Here is a 23854-nt window from a genome sequence, read left to right on the forward strand (position 1 = left end):
TTCACATGTGTTTGCTACCATAAATGATGCTGAAATGAACATAGAGGTGCATGTATTTTGTGAATAAATGTTTTTGAGTTTTTCAGGTAGACAATCAAAAGAGGCATTGCTGGGCCATAATGGTAACTCAATTCTTTTTATTTATTTATTTTTTATTTTAATCATTGTTCAAGTACAGTTTTCTCCCCCCTACTCCCATTCCAGCCCACCCACCCAACCCTACCCCCTTCCCCCCCATTCCCCCCACCCCTAGTTTTTGTCCATGTGTCCTCCGAATTTGTTCCTGTAAACCCTACCCATTCCCCCCTGAAATTCCCTCTTCTCTCCCCTCTGGTCACTGTCAGACTTTCTTAAAATTTATCTTTTGTCTCATATACTCCTGGGGCTTCAGCAACTTGCATTTTCCCACTTTGGGTAATACTCTTTCCTCTGATCAGAATGTTCCATGTTACAACTCTGTCACAATCTCAGCCATTCTTTAATGCCTCTGTTAAATTAGTGCCATGAGAAAGGCTTTGACCCAGTGAAATGGGAAACCACATTAACTCATTCTGTGTCCCACACTGACATTTGAATTATTCTTCTGGATTGTTGTCATTATATGCCTTGATAGGAAATACCTCCCAAAATTAGATAAATGTCGGCTAAAAATAAAATGGTATTATGCCTATTAGCAGTATACATATTCTTTTAGAATAAATTTGGAAACTTGAAATATTAGTTACTAATTATTAGAGTACAGCTGATATCTAATTTGTCTTCCAAGAAAAAATTACTCCCTCCATTAATATTCTGTTTTAATTGGGAGCAAATATACTCTTTTCATTCTTTAGAAGTTTGTCAGAAAGCTTATATAGTAGAGAGTTCCTTTTTTTTAATTGTTGTTCAAATACAGTTGTCTGCACTTTCCCTCCACCAGTTTCCCCTGCCCCACACACCCCACCTCCCATTCTCAATCCCACCCCCTTTGGCTTTTTCCATGGGTCCTTTGTTCCCTGACAAACCTTCCCTTTCTTTCCCCCATTATCCCCTTCTCCCTGCTTAATGCTCTCTAGTTCCATCCATGCTATCATGAAGGGTAGGAGCCCCTACAGAGTTACTTAAAAATTAAAAACTATATACATGATCTGTCTAGAAAGTATCCAGCCATGTACTATGAAAAAGAGACACTTGTTGAAGAAGATACAAGAAACATAGGATTAATGATGCCTCAGTCACCTTCAAAGTAGGTGCTTTGGGAACTCACACAGTTCTCACTATCACCATCAGCTGGCCCCATCATATTTTCCTGTATCTCACTGATGGTCTGAAATCTCTTCCCTTTCAAAGGCGATTTTACTTTGTGGAAGAGCCAGAAGTTTCAGTGTGCCAAATATGAGCTGTACAGGGGCTGAGTCACCTGGGTGATTTGATATTTTGTCAGAAACCTCTGCACCAAATGTGATACATGAGTAGGCACATTGTCACGATGAAGCTGCCAATCACCAGTTGCCCATAGCTGTGGCCTTCTGAATCATCCAAATAGTTTTTGCAGAAGCATGTTTAAGCATAACACAAAATTTGATGCAGATTCATTGCTCTACTTATTTTGAATGTGACAGTCACATAGTACACATGCTCACTCAATGGCATCTGCCACCCCCACTGCCCGATACAGTGAAGTTGTCATTGTTCAGGCATGTGCATACCAGTTCACTCTCCTTGGATGCCAAGTTACATCGATGTCATGTAAATCATTACATAAAATTGTTATATTAACAATGGCTAGAATTTCTCTGGACAGACTTCACATGATCTGAGCTGTGCTATAGGAAGCTTAAATTGAATGAAGGACTAGAGTGAGAAAAGGACAAGGCAATGACAAAAGTTAAAAGCTGTAGTCTTGGTAAGAAGTTTAAAAGAAGAGATATTTTCAAGATAGTAAACTACTGTGTTTTGTTCCAAGTAATTCCTAGATCCTAGTTGTCTTTTGAGTCTCTCAATAATGGTATCAATGGTATTTATTCATACCTGAGAAATCACAGCATCATTGGAAATAATGAAGTCCCAAGAATAAGGGAGTCACTAAAGTCTTGAAGAGTCGTATGTGTGTGTGTCTATGAGAGAAAAAGACTGATTTTCTAAATTCCAAAATATACTATATATATTAAATATACACATATATATGTATATCTATGCATATACATACATACACATATGTATTTATATATATCAGTAAACTGGTCATAGTATTTTACTTTGTGCCATATGACAGAGATGATGTAGTATATATATTGTAATATTGGAGCAGAATTCCTGTAATACTAAAAGGGGAAAAAACTTTATGAAATAGGAAGAAAGTGAATATATTTGAAGATAATAGTTCTAGATCTAAGATGATCGTTGATTTTGGTGGAGAACTCACCAATATCGTCTTCTCCCCTGAGCTGAATCCCGCCTTACAGGGTGCTCTGTGCCAGTAGAGTCACCACCATGGACTAAAGATATTTCTTAGGCAAGAAATAAAATATACCCAATACCATCATAAGATGGCATTGGGTATATTTTAACCTTCAGATAACATTTAATATTAACTGATGGATATTCAAATAATTTAGAAGTGCAAAATACTGCTCTTTTATTGCTTTGAGTGACAAGTATTCAATACTGCTGCCCCTGAATTGAACTCTGAAATTTCATCTGCTCTAATGCAAATCCTTCTTCTTTTAATTCACAAACACAGTGGGGTTAGTTGATGTAAACATCAGAATCATGGTTACATCTACCAAATCCAGATTACTGAGAAGTGAATTTTATTACTTTCAACCCTGTTCAGTAACTTAGTACACATTCAAGCATAAGAGAAAATTAAGATTCTTCTATTGCCTGAAAGAAATGCTTCCATCTAGTAACTTTGAGAGATCTTCTTTGCCTTATTCACTACTAAATATAAGAAGACTTTGAAAGGGGACATGTACAATCAAAAAAATATTTGAGTGCTTATTATACTACCTATAAAGAAGGCCCAGATGTTAGGGAAATAGGGCTCTCAGATTTGGTGCTGTATTTAGTACATCAGGTTTGACTTGTCACTTACAATGAAAGTTACAAATGCTTTATGACAATACCCAGCCAAGTGGGAGCAGGTTCTCCAAGTGCTGTCCTTTGCATTAACATATTGACAGAGATACAAATGTAAATGAAGCGTGCTATCACCTATTGAATCGAATTGTATTTGATATACAGACAGTTTAAGATTTCTGCATATTGAATGTTAAAGTACCAAAAGAAAGTGTCTGTTACTATTACAGGCCAGGTAAAACATTTAAATCTTAAGAGAAAATAAAAAAAATTACTACTGGAAATATGATAACATTAATAAATATAATATGATAATATAAACTAGACAAATAAAAGTGCTTTATAACATAAAGCAGCTAGACTCGTGTCAAAAGAAGAGGAAGACCAAAAAGCATTTCATTACTTATTAATTTCAACTTATAATATTAAGCATTTTCTTTCTCAATATTTTCTTTTTTTTAAGATTTTACTTATTTTTAGAGAGGGGGAAAGGAAGGACAAAGAGTAGAGAGAAACATCAATGTGTGGTTGCCTCTCACATGCACCCATTTGGGGACCTGGCCCACAATCCAAGCATGTGTCCTGACTGGGAATCAAACTGGCAAATCTTTGGCTCACAGGACGGCGCTCAATCCACTGAGATACACCGGCCAGGGCTCAATATTTTCTTAAAATAACTGTTAGTACTTAAGTTCTACAAAATAAGCCTGTTTATGAATGTCAACAATAAAACTATTGTTGCTCAAGGATATTAAGGAGGGTAAATGTAAGACCATTCTGTCTAAAGTAGTTTAGTTTTTATGAGGTAAAGTTATATAAGAATTAGAGTGAGGTTGGAAATGAGAGAGGTTGGGGCTGGTGGTAGATTTAAGTGGGTAACACTCTCCAGCAGAGAAGGAACTCTTTACACAAGGAAAGAGTGAACACATAAGAATAGACAAGTTCTAGCTTAGGAATTGACAAGCTTAATCTGCCAAGATTCAGAGAGTAAATATTTAGCCTTTGTGGGCCATATTGCTTGCTACAACTATTCAACTCTGTCACTGCAGTATGAAAGTAGTCACAGACAATTCATAAACAAATGAACGGGTTGCAGTCCAATAAATTTTATTTATGGATGCGGAAATTTGAACTTTACACAATTTTCCATGCTTTAAAGTATTTTTCTTCCTCATTTTTAAAACGTCATTTAAAATAGAAAAAATATTCTTAACTTGCAGACTATACAAAAATAGGCAGCAAGCTGCATTTGGGCCACTAGCTTGTAGTTCAATGACCCCTGTTCTAGATCAAAGACAACTCCTGATTTCCTAATAAATGATCTACCACTATAATCCTCTATAGAGGTTTTATGAGAAAAAGTATATCCCAATAGGAGGATAAGGATGAAGGAATTTGTAAGGAATTCTCCAGCAGGAGGCTCACGGGAGGTAAAAGGAAACAACATGGGGATGAGAAAAGTAAGTATTAAAAATATTTAGTGAAGAGATAAAGGCTGCTGAGTGAAAATAGATGGGAGCTAATATATTGGATTAAAATTAACAGAATAAAGAACTGGAAACCTCAATCATATGAAAGAAAATATTAAAAACTGTTAAAGAAATTAAATTACTAGAAGTACATAAAATAACTAAGATGAAAAATAATAGCGAGTATCATCATCATCATCATCATCATCATGCTGTGAGAGGCAGTTTATGAAAAAGATAAGAGCAGGGATTTTAGAATCTGATCATCTTTCAATTTTCCCTACCACTTACTTTGGGCAAGTTACTTAGACCATAGGTCCCAGTTTCCGAACCTACAAAATAGGGATCATGCCAACTTCAAAGGGCTGCACAAATATATGTACCACATATAGAAGAGTCCCTAGCATAACAAACACTGTATAGGTATTGGTTATTATTGACATGATTTATCTGTGCAATTGTTTTATCTTTGTAATGATGATTTGGAGAAAATCATACCTATATAATGCTTTTAGGAGTAAGATATTAGATACATGGTCATTTTTCACCCTTACCTAAATCTACAAATTCAGTAAAAGAACTTTTTAAATTTTAAATAAAATTTGTAAAATTAATCTAAAAATTTAGTGACAAAAACTATACTCAGACATTATTATTTTAGGTAGAGTTAAATAGAGAACCATTATTGTGATACTAAACATTTTAAGATTGGTTCATTATTCTCAATATTCTTTATGCTAAATAGGTAGAGAGTTTTTACACAAAAAGTTATTTTCAAAGTGTTATGCTATTTTATTTTCTTCTAAGGGTAACTTTACACCATGAAAATACTGAATGAAAAATAAAGTCAACATTTTCATTAAAAGTTCCTTTGGTTATTATATAAGGTGAATGAAGTTATATACAAGCATAGTCCCCTGGAAAAGGGAATTAGAGCAGAGAAAGGGGGAGGGCTAAAAATCAATTTTTGTTAATTTGGATTTAATTATATAAATAAGTGGGAAGTCAGTGAGTTGTTTAAGCAAGTAGGTGGAACATTTAATTTGTAGTTTTTGGTTCTTTTCCCCCCATGGAAATTTTTTTTTATTATTTTTCAATTATAGGTGGCATTCACTATTATTTTATATTAGTGTCAGGGGTATAGCATAGTGGTTAAAAGTTCATATAATTTATGAAGTGTTCCCTTCAATAATTCTAGTACCCACTTGTCACCATACATAGTTATTATATAATATTATTGACTATATTCCCCTATGCTCTACTTTACATTCCTATGACTATGTTGCTACTAATAATTTGCACTTCTTAATCCCTTCACCTTTTTCACCCAGTCTCCCAACACTCCTTCCATCTGGCAACCCTCAGTTTGCTCTCCATATCTATGAGTCTGTTTCTATTTTGTTAGTTTAAATTTTGTTAATTATATTCCACATATAAGTAAAATCACATGATATTTGTCTTCTCTGATTTATTTCACTTAGTATAATACCATCTGGGTTCATCCATGCTGTTGCAAATGGTGAGATTTCATTCTTTTTTATGGCCAAGTGATATGCCACACAATGGGGGAAGATATTTACCCATGATACCTCTAAGAAGGAGTTAGTATCCAAAATTCATAAAGAACCCATTCAACTTAACACCAAAAAGGCAAAAATCTAATTTAAAAAATGCACAAAGGACTAGAAATTTCTACAAACAAAACATACAAATAGGCAATAAACATATGAAAACATGCTCAATGTCACTGAGTATCAGAAAAAAACACATTAAAATAACAATGAAATGTCACCTCACACCTGTCAGAATGACTATCATCAATATATCTACAAAAAACAAGTGTTGGCAAGGACGTGGAGAAAAGGGAATCCTAGTGCACTGTTAGTGAGATTGCAAATTGGTGCAACCATTATGGAAAACTGTATAGAGAGTGCCCTAAAATTTAAAATATCCCTAACCAGGTGGCTCAGTTAGTTACAGCATCACCCTGTACACCAAAAGATTTCAGGTTCAATTCCAGTCAGGGCACGTACCTTGGTTTGGGTTTGACCCCAGTTGCAACACATACAGGAGGTAATCAATTGATGTTACATTGATGTTCAGCATCAATGCCTCTCTCTTGCTCTCACTCTTTCTTTTCCCCTCTCTCTAAAATCTGTTTTTAAAAAATCCTTGGGTTATGATTAAAAAGAAAAAATTAAAATAGAACTACCTTATGACCCAGCAATTCCACTTCTGGGCATTACCTGCAGAAATCCAAAACTAATTTGAAAAGATATATGCACCCCTATGTTAATCATAGCCTTATTTACAATAGCCAAGATAATGGAGGTAACCTAAGTTCCCATCAATAGACAGTTGAATGAAGATGTGCTACATATATACAATAGAATACTATTTGGCCATAATATGTTTTTAAAAGATCTTTGCCTGTTCTAAGCATGGTAGTTAGTCAAAGGCTGTCACAGCATCCAAAGTTAAGGATAATGGTGGTTTGAATTAAGGGAGAGGCAGTGAAAATGGCAAAGAATAGTCAGATATTAGATACATTTAGAAGACTAATTTTCAGATATGACCAGGACTTGGTGATGGATGGGATATAAAGATGATGATATAAATATGTCACATCCTTTATGATATAAAGGACAATGCTTGAGGGTAATGATCAAGAGCTCAGTGACAATCACGTTAGTTCTGAGATAGACAAGAACTGCCAAATGGGTGCTCCAGATCAGATGGAACCTGGAAATAGACATTTGCAAACAGGTGGCATACAGATTTCAGCTGTCTGGAGTAGAAAGGAGGAATGGCAGGACCAAACATGTGTCATAAAACCCTTTCTTGACAAATTCCACTATAATAAAAGATTAAAACTGAAGGCAGATCAAAGTGATTAAAAAGTACATTGAAAATTAATATGCGGAAAAAAGTACAGAGATGGGGAGGGACTTTTAAAAATATTAGACATATGTGTCATGTTAAAGAGAAATTAATAGCAAGAATAAGGTTAAGGTGAAGAAGAATGGAGTGATAAACAAAAGACATCCCAAGAAGGTGGCAGCAAAAAGTAAATAATTAAAATCAGGCATAAGTGCAAAACCTGCCTTGACAAGAGGAGGAATATGTCTTGCACTTAACAGGAGTGAGGGCAGAAAATGTGCACAAATGCAGGTTGATTTATGGATTTATCTTCAGAAAGATGAAGTTCTTGTTTTTTTAGCTTTTATTTATGATTAGCCTTCTCAGTTGGACCCTCATTATTGTTCAATATTTCAGAAGACTTTAAAGCTTTTCTCAAATTAAAATGTGTTATTTTGATATATAAAAATGCTTTCAAAAGGCAATAAATAAGAAAGTATAGAGTAAATCATGATGTAAGAGAGATAATGAGCAAAAATAAGCATCTAGTAGGTGATCAGACTCTAGCTCCCAGAACACTGTCTAAAATATCTCAAGAACTCAATAAACTTTTCCTAGATGAATAATTGTCTCAATTGAAGAGATGGTTTTAGAGCAATTAAAGGTATATAAAAATGAATTAGACTGCTTCAAAAGATAGGGTCCCATCAATGATGTAAGAATTATCTCTATGAGTTGCTGTGGTAGATTTTTGTACTGTGTATGTTGTACTTTCATGAGTTTACTTAAATTATGAAAGAAAGTAGGAGTCTTTTCATCTCCATAAACTATGAAATTACTCAGGTCACCCTAAGAGTAAAGCATGCAATTAAAACAACCTTGAATTTGATTGGATATACTTTTGTTTGCATCCTCAAGTTAATTCATCTGTAATAAAGAAAATATATGGAGAACATTAGAAAACTTTGTTTTAAGGAGTGAAGTTAGTTGTACATAGACATCCTCCACCTAGGAATTTACTGTAGCTACTAAACCTTAAAATATCCTCTCAATGAACCTTTATAATATTTTACATGTAGTATTTTCTCTTTTGGCAGATGTCAGATTTTTCCATGAATATATTTATTTATGATACATTATCTGATTTTAATTTGTATTTTTGTGAAAAGTTAAAATAGAACTTATTTACACTAGAACATCATGTAAGAATGGAGTGTAGTCATTAAAGGCAATTAATGTGAAATTGTGGTCTGCAGTCCCTAACTTTTATTGTCACAAATAATGTCACTGCAATTGAATAATTAAATTTAACTTGGAAGAAGTTGAAGATTATATGTAATGTTCAAAATTCCCTCCTTCATCAAATAGATTAATAATCATTTGAATTCCAAAAGGTTAAGATTTTATTTTTTAGATTAACTCAGACAAGGAGGCTGTAAATGTAGTTAATACTGATGTAGTAGGCAGTGAGACAGACATGAGCAGGGCAGAAAACATAGGTCAGGTATAGAAGGTCATTGGGGTGGAAAGCTCCAGGTGCCTAGCAACAGGCAAAACTAGGAAAACAGATATTGGAGGGTGGGACCTCACCCCTGGATGACATTGCTCCCCTAGAATGGTCATGCAGTTTAGAACCGCTGACCTTTCGTATCACTGCTCAAATGGTTTGAACCCTCTCCTTTGGCCTTTCCTCCCTTGCCATGTCCCTAGCCATGTGGTAGACCCCCATAGAGGAAGAATAAGGGAACTGAAGAATAGCCACATATGACTCCCATACAAACATTTCCATACAACCACTCCCTTAGGAATCAAGCCTTGAGGACAATAAGGTTCTGATCTGTATAAAATAATCTTTAAAACAAAGCCTTGTACCTATTGACCACAGTGATAGAGTTCTGGTCAAACTAGAGATATTTAGGCCTCAGCTGTGTTTCAGCTTCAGGCCCTGGAAAGCAGGAAAACCAGATGAAGCAATGCCATGGCTAATATCAGGACCAGATGCAATGACCAATAACCTCCTACCCTAGTGCTGACCAATCACTAGAGACCACAACCCTGAAAAGAACATATCTGGAAAGCTGGTGAATATTCCATTGAGTTGCTCCCCTGAAACTTCCCATAAAATCCCTGGCTTTAGAGATTCATGAAACCCCTTAAGACAAAGGACCCAGCACATATGTGCTCTTGTGTTCTTATTCTCTCTCTCTCTCTCTCTCTCTCTCTCTCTCTCTCTCTCTTCCCCCCCCCTCTGTCCCTCTCCCTTCCTCTCTCTTTCTCTCTCCCTGTCTCTTGTACCCACACCTTTCCTTCCCCCTTTCTTCCTCCAAGGAGCATACCATTGCTTTCTTTCTCCTAAGTTGCAAGGGCCCTTCTTTTGCCCCTGTAATTTGTTTTACTGAGTCCATACAACCCGACTCGCTCACTTCTTGTATCTCTGTGACATTCTAAATAAATTTTCTCATAATTAGAGTTCTTGGTTCTGAATTATTTCTAAGAGGAACACAAGGACCAAGGTTTAATTTTGCCAGTTACATCTAGTGCCATTTATCATTAACAATACCAAAATTATAGGGCAATTCAGAAGTTACAGCTTCTAAATATTATCATCTTAAAGCTAAGAAACAAAAGTTTAGATAGTAATTTTATTATTGAAGCTCTAAAAGGATATTATTAAATAATATCACTAATATATAGAGACCAGCACAAATAATTTTTATTATAAAATCTTTTATTACAAAATCATAAGCATATAAATCTGTAACATAACAATATCACACGCAAGCACACCATATGACATTTTAGGTGAAATGTTCAAATTAAAACTATAAATCTTCCAAAAGTATAGTTCTAAAACTATAAAACTTCTGATTATTTCTTTTCATCATTTATACTATATTTTCAAACATGAAATAATATGATATAAGGCAGGTGTCCCCAACCACCAGGCCTTGAATGGGTACTGGTTTGGGCCTGTTATGGAGCAGGCTGCACAGCAGGAGGTGGGCTTGAATGTAATGCACTTGAATCATCCCCAAACTGTCCTCCCCTACGATGTCTGTGGAAACACTTTCTTCATGAAACCAGTTCCTGGGGCCAAAAAGGTCAGGCACTGCTGGAAGGAGTGTGATATTGTGATTATAAGAAATATATATTTGGTCATTCAAGTGATCAAAATATATCTCTTACATATATTTGGTCTTTACCCACGGTTCTCTGGTGCACAGCTTGTAGACACTTGGAATTTCCTGAGTAGTAAGATCAATGGGAATATATTTTGTTATAAACATTTGATCTCTTGTTCTCAGTTCCTGAAAATGCTTTGGGGCCATAAAAGTGAAATAGATGTCTCATTATTCATAATAAGCCCTTTTAACCACAACTGGGTTTATGTTAATAAAAGTAACTTTTGCAAAACATCTAAGAATGGGGGCTGATTGCTAGGAGAACCAACCCTTAATAGAGGGTTGACACTTTCAGTCCCACCCCTGATTCTGAGGAAGGGAAAAGAGTCTGAAGGTTGAATCAATCACTAATGGTCAATGAATTATTCAGTCATGCCTATGTATCAAAGCCTCCATACAATCTAAAAGAAGGGGGTTTGAAGAGCTTCCACCTTGGAGAACTAAAATGCTTCCATGTGCCACCTTGAGGGGCCCCATGCTCCACCACAAAAGCTCTGTGGTTCAGGACCTCGTCCTATATATCTTTCCATCTGGCTGTTGATTTATATCTTTTAATATTCTTTGTAATAAATTGGTAATCTAGTGAATAAATAGGTTTGCCTGAGTTTCATGAGCTCCTTTAGCAAATTAACTGAATCCACGGAGAGGGTTGTGGGAAGTTCTGACTTACAGTCACTTGGTTGTAAATACAGGCAAAAACCTGGGCTTGCAATTAGTACCTGAAGTAGAGGGCAGTTTTATGGGACTAAGCCTTTTACCTGTGGAATCTCATTCTAACTCTGGGTAGACAGTGTGAAAATTCTGTGAAATTCTCCCACAACATATTGGTATCTAACAATTACCTGGCGTTGTTTGGGGCACTGCCCACATAACACCAAAACTGGGTGTCACAACACCAAAGAAGGAAGAAGACAATTTTTCTAATATGGAAAATTGTCTAGCAGACAAAAAAAGTAATTAAAAATAAGGCACATTTTTTATTAGTTCTATATATCTATAATAAACACCAAAGAAGAAAGAAGACAATTTGTCTAATATGAAAAAACCCGATATGTAAATTTAAAAATAACTTCATGTACACTATCTAACTAATAATTAGAAACAAAGCACATTTTTCACTAGTTCTGTATATCTATAATAAAGGAACTATGTAGTTTAAAAATGATTCATCTTTTACAAAATTCAATGACAATTTTTTACTTACTTTCTTTTTTTGTTACGTATTTTCATGGGGCATGTAATTTCTCCTTAAATAACTTTCTCATGAATAAGAACTTTCTCCTTTTTCAAAACAAGAAGTTGTTAAGCAAACTAATCTCAATGGACCAGCTGAAAAACAATAGCTGGCAAATTTGTACAAAAGCATTTTAAGGAATCAATTGAATGGCCTTTAGTTTTAATCACTGTTTTTCTTGTTTACCACAGATCTATAATAAACATTAGGTAAGTGTCTAGTTTAACAGCATTTTCTAAATTTAATTTTCTAGATTGCACTTGTAAACTCGCTCACATTAAATGTTACCTCAATGTTTGTGATATTTTCAATGCATTTTGCTGGCAGTGTTGAAAGATAGTTTTTATGCATCAGAGCCCTTCAGACTTAACACTTTACTTCCAAGACCCCTCCCCCCTACATATATTTATACCTTTCTCTGGATTCTGCTACCTCTTGTCTTTTTCTTTCTTTTCAGTATATGCTGAAATAAAATGCAAATGTTAGAGTGCTTTGAAATACGATTTAACATTTCCCATTTTAATTGGCTTCTTCCACAAAATGAGCAAAATAAATCCTTCTCAAATGGTTGTTCTGAGGAAAGCATGACACACATGCTCAGCACAAGTAGACAATAAATAGCCTTGAAACATCTTCCCTGTGTGATTGTATTTAATCCCAGAGACTAGCATTTTTATCTGCATTTCTGGCCATTTTCCCTAAGGTCTTCTCCATATATCAGGTAGGCTTATAAGATGCTTGTAAAGACATTTCTTTTACACTATTTTTTAGTTACCATTACCTCTCCTAATGATTTTCCCTAACTATTACTTTAGAAAATATTACTTTAAAATTTTTAACATAAAGAGAAAATGTAAAAATTATTTTTTGTTTACTGATTTTAGGAAAGAGAAATGAAGGGAGACAGAGAAAGAAATATTGACTTGTTGTTCCACCTATTTATGCATTCATTGATTGATTCTCGTACCTATGTACCCTGCCTGGGGATCTAACCCCAAACCTTAGCATATCAGGAAGATGATCTAACCAACTCAGGTACCGAGGCCAGAATACAATCACTTTGGATTTAACGTACAGATTCTTAGCATGAATGAAATTTTATATGTGTACCTAGGAAGTACTTTAAACAAAACTTAGAACTAATCAAAATAAATTTACAATAAAATATATTTGAATTGATTCACAGTACCAAGTAAAAGTATCAATAACCACACCGTGACACTTTTTACTTATTTGAATTTAACTTATTTAATGAGGTAAACATTTTTATAATATTTTTTTGTAAACTGGATGAGAAAAACAAGAAAACACCTAGCAGATATCTGCTACTGAACCTTGGCCATGGTGAGTTTTCCTGTGTATAACATTCATTAACTGGCAATTTAATGGGAGAAAAATTAATGAACACATAGAATGCTAATGAGCTTCGCTCTGAAATTTTAGAGGTCTCTTTGAATTTTGGCTTTATGACCACTATAGGGATTACCAAATATTTGGAACTCATAATTTTCAATATTCTACTTTCCAAGTCAGTCATTTGTAGTGAACTGATGAGCACCATGCATGATCAAAACACACTATATTTTATAAGTTTAAAGTGATCAGTGTAATAAATAAGACAATTTTATGAAAAAATAGATTTTATTATTTATATTTCCAAATCTAGAAACTAAGATATAAAGATAATAAATACCTTTTAGGCAATAATTTAGAACCAAAACTCACTCACAATTTCTTTGAATCCCAGGATAATGATCAGATAAGAATACTAACACACACACAAACACACACACACACACACATTTAGAAATTAAAAATCAAAAACAAAACCATCTACACTGTAAGTGTGGAGTTTTAATGTCCTGCCACATAATGCTTATGTATGATTACCTCAGTATCTAAGTCAATTTAATTATTTTTTATATGTAATTCAGGTTTATACCAATATACACATAATTTTAAAGGCCATAAAATATAGATTAATTTAGTTAAGGATTTTTGTAAAAAATAATATAAATAGCTCCTTTCATCCAGCACTCAAGGTCCCTCCTTGTGAATATCTTACCACTTTTGCATCTTCTTTTCTTCCCTCTTTCTCTTCCTCCTTTCTTCCCTGGTTCTTTCTTGTTCTCTGTCTGCCTGTCTCTCCCTCTCTCCTCTGTGTATATGTATGAGTAATATTTCTTAATCAGTTGAATATAAGTTGCCGATAGGACACCCCATTACCTCTAAAAATTTTACAGAGAATTTCCTAAGTGAAAAGGACTCTCTAAATCAGCAAATCAACATTGAAAACAATAGCACCTAAACACTGCCATTTAATACACAAATCCCGTTCAAATTTTAACAATTGTCTAAATATTTTCCTCTTTAGATATTTTTTCCTTCTGATCTAGGATCTAATCCAAGAATACATATTGCTTTATAAGTCATATCTCTTTAGTCTTCTTCATCCTGGAAACTATTTCCAAAACTTACCTTTACTTTTATAACTTTAATTTATTTTAAAGAGTGCATTCAGTTAGTTATAGAATGCCCCTCAGTTTTAGTTGATTTGACATTTTTTTATAAATAGCATCAGATTCTGTACTTCTATACTGTATGTTATAAAAATGATATTTATTCACTCCATTATTGGCAATCATTAGGTTAAGATAATGGCTTTAACTGCAAAGTTGTTATTTTCACCTTTGCAATTAGTAAGTATTTATGGGGATCTATTCTGAAAATGAAAATATTCTACTCTCAACATAATTTCACTATCTTGTTAGCACCCACAAATAAATTCTTGATTTAATTATTCTTTAATTTTACTATTATGATGATTGTATCCAAATGTTCAGTTTCTAATTCACCCCTCCTTTTACATATATAGTTGGCATTCTCCTATAAGGAAGAACATTTTCTTCTCCCAATTTGTCTAATTATTTATTTCTTTATTTCAGTAGAGAATCACAGATTTCTCTTTTATTTAGTAGGTAATAATCTGTTATTATCAATATTTATTTTGATGCTCACACTTCCTAGGTTTACTTAGCAAAGACTCTTTAAACTGTCTCCTACATATTTTCTTTCCTTTTTTCTATTTTTTACAAAAAATACTACTAATAATCTTTGAGTACTGCCTTGTTAAGTAGCAAAGTACCAGCTCATCTTAAACTTTCACTGCTCCTCCATTGTAACCAGTCATTATTCAAGAGTGTGTGTATCTTTGAGTAAAGACTGGTATTTAATATCTGATTGCTTGGTGAAATCATTGCTTCTAAATGTCACTGCTTCTTGGCTCCCTCAAAAAGACAAAACTAGAAGATACACATTTGTATAAGTACACACACATACTGCCATTTGTCTATAGCTACATTTATTTCTTTCTATTAAAAATCAGCCAGTCAAGATGGAGGCGTAGGTAAACACAGCTCAACTCCTCACACAACCACAGAAAAATTATAACTAAATTTCAGAACAACTATCACTCAGAACCATAAGAATATTGAGTTGAATGGAAGCCCAACAAGTAAGGCATTAAAGAAATCACATTCATCCAGATGGGTAGGAAGGGCAGAGTGGCAGAGATGCAGAGACATGGAGATGCAAAATGGGCTGGCCCCACACTCATATGTGGTGGATAAAAATCAGAAGAGATATCTTGCGAGTGATGGATCCCAGCCCCACACCAGACCATCCAGACCACCCAGATCACCCAGCCCAGGAAGATATCTAGTGCCAGGAAGATAAGTAGAAACCAGTAGGGGTTGGGTCAGTAGAAGAAACTGCAAGTTTCTCAGGCTTATTCTCCCCACACATGGACTATTTCAGACTCATTTCCTTTGGGCTCCATCACCAGAGCAGTAGCGTATAGGGCACTGGTGTCATACAGGGAGGATCTGAAGTGTCTGGCATCAGGGTAGGAGCTAGGAGATAGCTTCTTCCTGTACAGAACTGTAGGCAATGACCACTGTTCCTTTCCTGATTCCTTCCTCACCCACAGTGTGGCAGCACCATATACAAGACTCCATCAACCTGGCTCACAAAGTTTTCCCCATCCTGGCAATTACCTAAGGCTCTGCCCCATTGAATTTATGGGCCAAACCAAGCTCTTAATGTGGCTTTTCCATATGAATGTCTTGGCTTGGTGCAGGCTTCAGACCTTTTTTAATCCACTCAAACAAGAAACCACTGAGCCCAGCCCAGTACCTCTCGCTGCATGCCCCAGGCCTGGAACTAGCAGCAGCTATCTGCAGATCACTTTATAGCTTATACCAAAGGGCCCCAGACAGAATACAGGTAGAGGCTGACCCTGGCCTGTACTACCCTGGAAACTCCAGAGCCTGTGCACCCAGTGGGCAGTTACAGACTACACCACAGCCACGGTTGGAGGTAGTTGATGGCCAGGGGTCACAGCCAGTCCTACCAGCTGAGTAGCCTAGGTAAATCCTTCCCATTGACCTGCCAACAGCAATCATGTTTCAACTACAACAGGTGGGTATACACAGACCACATAGAGCTCACACTTTGAGTACCTAGTTTGGGTGATAGGGATGTCTATGCCACTATATCATACAGGACACCTATTACACTAGGCCACACTTACAATATAGGGAGTCAGAGAAGTTCTACCTCACACATAGAAACAAACACAAGGAGGCTGCCAAAATGAGGAGACCCAAATGAAAGAACAGATCAAAACTCCAGAAAAAGAGCTAAATGAAATGGAGATAAGCAATCTATCAGATGCAGAGTTCAAAACACTGGTTATAAGGATGCTCACAGAACTTAGTGAGATCCTCAAAAGCATAAAAAACATCCAGTCACAAGTTAAGGATATACTAATTGAAATATGGAACAATTTACAGGGAATCAATAGTGGAATGGATGAAGCTGAGAATCAAATCAATGATTTGGAACAAAGGGAGCAAAATGCAACCAATCAGTACAGCAAGGAAAAAAAAGAATTAAAAAAAACAACAACAAGTATGTGTAAGGGGCCTCTGGGACAACTACAACTTCAAGCACACCAACATTCACATCATAGGGTTGCCAAAAGGAGAAGAGAAATAAATTGAAAATCTACCTGAAAAAATAATGAAAGAAAAATTCCCTAATCTGGTGAAGGAAATAGATGTGCAAGTCCAGGAAGCACAGAATCTTAAAAGTAGCAAGAGAAAAGCAGATAGTTACCTACAAAGAAATTTTCATAAGACTGTCAGATGATTTCTCAAAAAAAACTTTGCAGGATAGAAGGGATTGGCAAGAAGTATTCAAAGTGATGAAAAGCAAGGACATAGAAACAAGATTACTTTACCCAGCAAAGCTATAATTTAGAATCAAAGGGCAGAGAAAGTACTTCCCATACAAGGTAAAGCTAAAGGAGTTTGTCCTCACCTAACTATTATTATATGAAATGTTAAAAGGACTTATTTAAGAAAAGAATATGAGTACTATGAACATTAAAATGGCAATAAATATATAACTATCCACGATTGAATCTGAAAAAACAAAGCAAAGAAGCAGGACAGACACAGAATTATAGATATGGAAAACATTTGGACCATTGTCAATTGGGACAGAGTTTTATAGGAATGGGGTAAAAGGTGAAAGGATTAAGAAGTATAAATTGGTAGGTACAGAATAGGCAGGGGTATGTTAAGAGCAAGTATAGGAAACAGAGTTGCCAAACAACTTATATGCATGACCCATGGACATAAACAAAGGAGGGCAGATTGCTGGAGGGAGTCGGGGGAATCCAGTGTAGGGAACAATTGAGAAAAATTGAGACAACTGTAATAGCATAATCAATAAAATATAATAAGTAAATAAAATAAATTGTCACACCTGTGATAAGTGATAAAAATCAAGATTTGAATTCAAAAAAATAAATACAAAGTTTACACCAATACCTCCAAGTTCAAACCAACACCACAGATGTTAGTCTGCCTCCAACATTTCCAAATTTATAAACCTCTTCTCTAACAGTGAAAAACTGGTGTCCATTATCATTATATACTACTTAGTTGCTCCTCATGTCCTTGTAAACCATCTCTGACTCTATAAGCTGCTTCCTCACCCCACAGTGGCTGGCCCACTGACAATCAAGGCCTCCCTTGAACCATGAATCCTCTTTATCCTGGCTTATTAGACTTTACCTCAAAATAATGGAAGGGAAAGGGGGAAAGGTAGAAAAAGGTAAAGGGAAGGTATGAGAAAGGAAAGGGAAAGAAAAAAGAAAAGAGACTGGGAGGAAAGGGAAGAAGAAATGGAAAAGGACCCCATTAGAATTTTTAAACAAAAGAATAGAAGACAAAAAAGTGGAAGAATAAGAATAAAAGCTTTTACTTGGATAACAATATCTAGGACTCTTCAGTCTTTTAAATAATACTTGAAAACCTGAAGTTTAGCTTCAATATGTTAGTGTATTTGTTTCAAACACAGATAATGCCCCAAAACAAATCAGGCAGCAAGGATACTATTCCCAAGAAATACAAACCTAAAGTTTATTAGGAAAAAAAATAGTTCGGTGTCTATTTTCTTATTTTTTGACCTAGGACTTATAAAAACCATGAGTAAAAGAGTCTCTAACAAGTCCTATATTTTAAGATCAGAAATATTTTTAATTTTTTCCCTTTTATATATCAAGTGATCTGTTCTAAAGTAAAAGTTTTATCACAACTAAAAGGTACAACTTCCACAAAACTGTCCCAATACTCCAAGAAATGTTTAGATACTGCTTTCAAAGAAGCATCCAAACCCAGTAGTCACCCCAAGGGAGGAAGGAGGAAATCATTACAATTGCCTAAATATATCTGTTCTACTTGACTCTGAACTCTTTGAACATAAGAATATTCATCTCATTTTTTTTTCATACTGTATCTCTGAAAAAGGGCTCAAAAGTTAAAAAGGTGCTCAATTACTATCTACCTACAGAATAAATAAATAAATTCTTTGATCTCATTCTAGTTTCAGGGCAACTGTGAAACCAATCTGAAGTTAGAGTAGTTCTCTAGTGCTGTAATATCAGCATTTACATATTCCAGCATCAGCTTCATGACATATTCAGCACTACATTATTCACACATTTACATTAATGCCCTCTATAACCTTTTGTATACTACACGTTTCTTATTCATCTTATATCTGTAGTTTGTATTGATTTCCTATATTAATTAACTCTAGTCACCCTTGAACTTCATTTTATTTACAGTTGTCAAGGTCATTTGAAGTGTGAAAAATTCATTTCTCTAATAGAAACACAAACCAATTTAAACTTCTGCCAATTTACAAAATGATGAATATATTCTTTATTCATGTTCCAGGTCTTTCTGTAAGATATTAAAGTAGACTGACCAGGCTTTCCGTTTGAGGAGAATTTGGGATTGTTTTGGTATTTTATATTTAGCTATACCATGTGAAGAGCTCTGTTCTGTTACCTTTTTTAATCTAAAAAACGATGTATAAACTCAGTGTTTCATCTTCACTTTAAAGTTGAAATATTTGAGCTCAGGTATTTCTAAAGATTTATCCAAAATCACACACCAGCAAGTGGAAGAATGACTCTTCTACCTCAGTGAATTGACTTCATTTCATCTGTTTTCACTCTTCCACCCAGTTGCTTCCCAGCTTTTTATTTTGAAATGTTTCAAACTACTGAAAAGTTGAAAGACTAGTTCCATGATCATTGGTATACTCTTCACCTAGATTCACTCTTTTTCTCATGCTGTTTCTAGACATAAATATGTATGTATATGTGTGCACAGGCGAGGTGGTTTACAAGAAATCATCCAAAAGTAGCTGCGTACACTGATACTTCACCCTCAAATAATTCAGCATGTACTCCCTAAGTACAAGGACATCATATGCTGCCTGTACACATATCACTCATGTAGTTCTCTTGCCACAAATATTTAACCTGATTCAAACAATGGGGAACCTCTCAGACAAACCCGTATTGAGAACTGTTCTATACAACAATAGAGTTGGAATTTTAAAAAAATATATAAATATGAGATGATACAAAATTAGGAGGGGAGGACAATTTTAGATAATACTAAAGTAACATAAAAACTGAATGCAATATGGGGATTCTATATTGAAAACATACAGTAAAATAAAACAGCTGTGAATAACATCTTGAGGATAGTCCAGAAAATGTGAATAGGGGTGGCATATTAAATAATATTATTCTATATTCATGCCATTGCTTTTCAGAGGCACAATAATAAGTAGCTCCAGAGCACTGTTTTCTCTAAAATGTATGAATACATATTCAGATCCACGAGAATAGTGTGTGTGCTTTCTCTAATATGCATGCATATATATACATATCTATAAGAATTATATTTTCATTCTTTTTGTAAACATAGTATGTGAATGTCTATAGCTCTTTTCATGATGCACTACAATTTTACATAGAGATATGGAATAAAAATTAGATATATTTTAACCTAAATGACATGCCTAATAAAAAAACCCAACAGTCATTTAATATTCCAAACTTTTTCTTATGTTCTGATCTTTAGTTATTAACATTAGCAATTTATTAAGACAATTGGTTACATACTTGCCAATATAGTGATCCCTCTCCTATCACGGGAGTTATGGTCCAGAGACCCCCCCATGATATGTGAAAATATGCGAAGTAGCTGTGTTATATTTATTTTATTATCTATATATTTTTAAGGTTTTATAAACCCTTCCCACACTCCTATAAGCCCTTCCCACTCTTTTACTAACCTTTCCCACACTCTTATAAACACTTCATATGCTCTTAAACACTTTCTACACTCTTAAATCTATGTAACTTTAACAACATATAAAATTCTATATGGGTACTCACCAGTGCAGTATACAGTCGTCCCTCACTATATCGCGGTTTACTTATTGCGACTTCACTGTATCACGGGTTTACCTGCCATACAGTGAAGCTGCAATAAGTGAACCGCAATATAGCGAGGGATGACTGTAATGGAACAATAGAAAATTGCTCTCCTTATAATAATCATTACTTTTTTGATCAGCTATTCAGTCATATACCAAGCAAGCTTTTCAGAGGATCAGAGAGGTATGGGTTAACTTATCAAATTAACTTTGTTGACAGCATTTCAGTTACATATATTTTTATTATACGAAATATTTTATAGGGTAAAGATAAAAGGTTATATGATAGAGAGAAATGGCCAGGAGTACCAAGAAGGAGACAAACAATAAAAAAGAGGGGTGAGGAGAACAGATCACTATAATAAATCTTGATGGTTGATAAGGGCCTGTTCAGGTATAAAACAATCTCCTTTATTACCTGGTCAGGGCGGGAATACAATGAAATTTAGGTGTAAACTGTACAGTTTATAAGTTCAAATTGGATGGTACCATGATGTTAGTTTATTACACTTATAAAAGCTCAGCTGAAACAGTGATTCTTTGTTGTTAAATATTCATTAATGTACTGAAAAATAAATAGAAATAAGCCACTTAACATTTGTTCTTTATAGAAACATTTCCTCTAAATCTGCTGATATAGAGTCTGACAATATTTTTAATCAATTGAAATTGAAGTTAAATATCATGGACATATAACTACATTACCTGTTTTGTACCACTAGGCTACTAGTTTGATTTTTCTTAAATAATATATATTCAAAAGTCTATGTTAATTATATAATTGAGAATAGTCACAGATCTGCTTATATGGCCAGTAGCCTTTATTAAAATACTTATTCAAAAATATTTCTTGAACTGAATCTGAAGAGGCATTGAGAAAAGCACAGCATATAAATCGAGAATAAATTAACTTCTAAGGGAAAACTTCATGTCCAGGCCTTAAGCATTTTTAATCAGTACAGTTTCTAGTTCAATTTCTCCATATAGATGAAATAGAATAGGCTCATTATTTATTTTCTCAAGGTAAAGGTCAACACATTACTATGCAGATAGTAACCATTTCTCATTATTTATCAGCTCAGTTAATAATATGGCTAAGCTTCCGTTTTCAACCCCAGGGTTATCTCTGTCTTTTCCCTCCCTCTTCAGGCCCAAGAAACTACCCATGATGTCTGTACTTTATTTGGAATCCTTGGTTCTATGCCTTAGTTTACTTTTCTCTTATGTCATCACTGCATTAAACAGTTGTGATTTATTTGCTTCCTTCTTTTACATTCTCTACCTTACCCCAAACACCACTTTCACAGTTAGATGTCTAAAATGCAGGTCTCATCTTGTTATATTTTTGCCAGACTTAGTTGATTATCAATCCTTTCCCCAATTTCTCCTTGCTAAATCAACCCTCATATTTTTCAGCTGTCAGGTTGTCTCATAATTGGGGGAATCTGGGAATTACAAAATTATTTAGGATTAAGTCATTCCATCCCCATATCAGTGATCATTTTCCAAATAGGCTTATGGAAGAATTTTGGCCATTGAGATAGGAGAAATCTACTGCATAAAATTTCAAGGCAAGAATATCAAAACACTATAAAAGTTTTAGCCCCCACCTTTGGACACTATTGCCTGAGAATGTGATGTATGAAATTAAATCAGCCATATAGAAAAAAATGAGAGGAAAAAATTGCTGGAAGTGGAGTTGAAACCATGCTTTCACTGAATGACTAAATTTACTACCCCTGAATTCACCCTATCTTTACACCTTGATATGTGAGATAATAAATGTCCTACTTTTTCTTTCAGTCAGACCTTCTTCTATCACTTGAAGTAAAAACACATTATTCTATTCAGAATTCCAGATTAAGTCCCTAATTACCCAGCAGAGGAAATTCACAATGTTTGGTACAGAATTCAAAGCATCTTAAATCATCAAAGCCTGGCTCTAGTCTACCTCTCTTTTCCCATAATCACTTTCCAAGAACATTTAAAAATTTAAATTACAGGCCCTTTCACTTCTCTGTGTCTTTTGTACTGTAACCTGAGTGAGCAGTGCTTGTCACTCCACTTTCCCTACTAAAACTCATTTGAAATCTGACTCATCCTTCCGTCTTTCATTTACATACTACACCAAGCCTTATTTGACACTCAGGGTTAGAACCAAACAATTCTTGTTTATTTTTTTTTAATTCCAAAACAAGTAACTTATGTTATACCTTAGTAATCACATCATGCTTACATCTGGTAACCCAATTAGACCAATGAGGAGTATAAATTCTTTTTGTTAAGTGGGAGGAGCTTCAGTTGAGCCTAAAGAAAGTTCAGGAAGTGACTGATGAGGAATAAAGTTTTTTTTTTAAATCTTTATAAAATTAGCAAATTAATTTTTTAATGTGGAAGGAGAGAATGGAATTAAATATAATGGTCTAACAAAACAAAGGGACCACTAAGGATTATAAAATAATGAATCTGGTTGGTTTGTTTGGTGGATTGTTGACCCTGAAGAAATAAGGGTTAAAGAGGCAAAAACTGAAGCAACTGATTCAAGAGGAAATGTGTGGGTAGGCTTGGGTCAAAAAAGATTTCAGTAGATGACCTTGAGCAGTATTCACAGCAGAGCCCAGATGACAGATGCAGCAGGGGCCCATGGTTTCTAGTGGGAGAGCAGCAGCAGGACAAACTGGCTTGGACTCATGGTTGAGCCCTTTAGACTCTGAGGTCAGGCAGAAATAGTTCAGTGGGGCCCTCTGCAAAAGCCATGATGACCTGGGAATGTGGTAAGTACAACAGGAATTTGAGCATTTATGATAATGTGACCTTGTATGTGCCCAGAAGCAATATGATTTTTGGCATCTGAAGTACATTTATAGTCCATTGTACTTTTAACGACACCTTATACCTAGTAGGCACGCAATAACAATTTGCAGGATTGAAGAAAAATGTGTCCAATTATTTGATTAAGCAATTACAAAGACGTGATTAGTACATCTTTGTATTTAGTAGCCAGGAGGCAGAACTACACTGAAGTGAGAAATATTTTACTAACTTTGAAATAATTTTATAAAATAAATAAATTATGTAATTCCTAATTGAAAAAGTGAGGAGATTTTTTTTTTCAGGAGCAAAAAATATATAAAGGTAGCTAAGGCAGTAAAAAAGAATAACAAGGGCATTCAAAATCT

At 34.8% G+C, this 23854-nt stretch overlaps 1 protein-coding gene and 1 long non-coding RNA gene across 3 annotated transcripts in view; both read right to left on the reverse strand.

The window, feature by feature from the left end:
- CCSER1 (coiled-coil serine rich protein 1) overlaps positions 1-23854 on the reverse strand; it is a 1267039-nt gene that overhangs the window by 377529 nt on the left and 865656 nt on the right. The window lies entirely within an intron of this gene.
- LOC118500691 lies at positions 1221-23652 on the reverse strand. Its single transcript, XR_004903270.1, has 3 exons — positions 23642-23652; positions 9684-9689; positions 1221-1429 (listed from the first exon to the last, which is right to left on the reverse strand). It is a non-coding gene; the product is annotated as an uncharacterized LOC118500691 (long non-coding RNA).

The sequence above is a fragment of the Phyllostomus discolor genome, chromosome 1, assembly GCF_004126475.2.
Source record: "Phyllostomus discolor isolate MPI-MPIP mPhyDis1 chromosome 1, mPhyDis1.pri.v3, whole genome shotgun sequence".
Lineage (NCBI taxonomy): Eukaryota > Metazoa > Chordata > Mammalia > Chiroptera > Phyllostomidae > Phyllostomus > Phyllostomus discolor.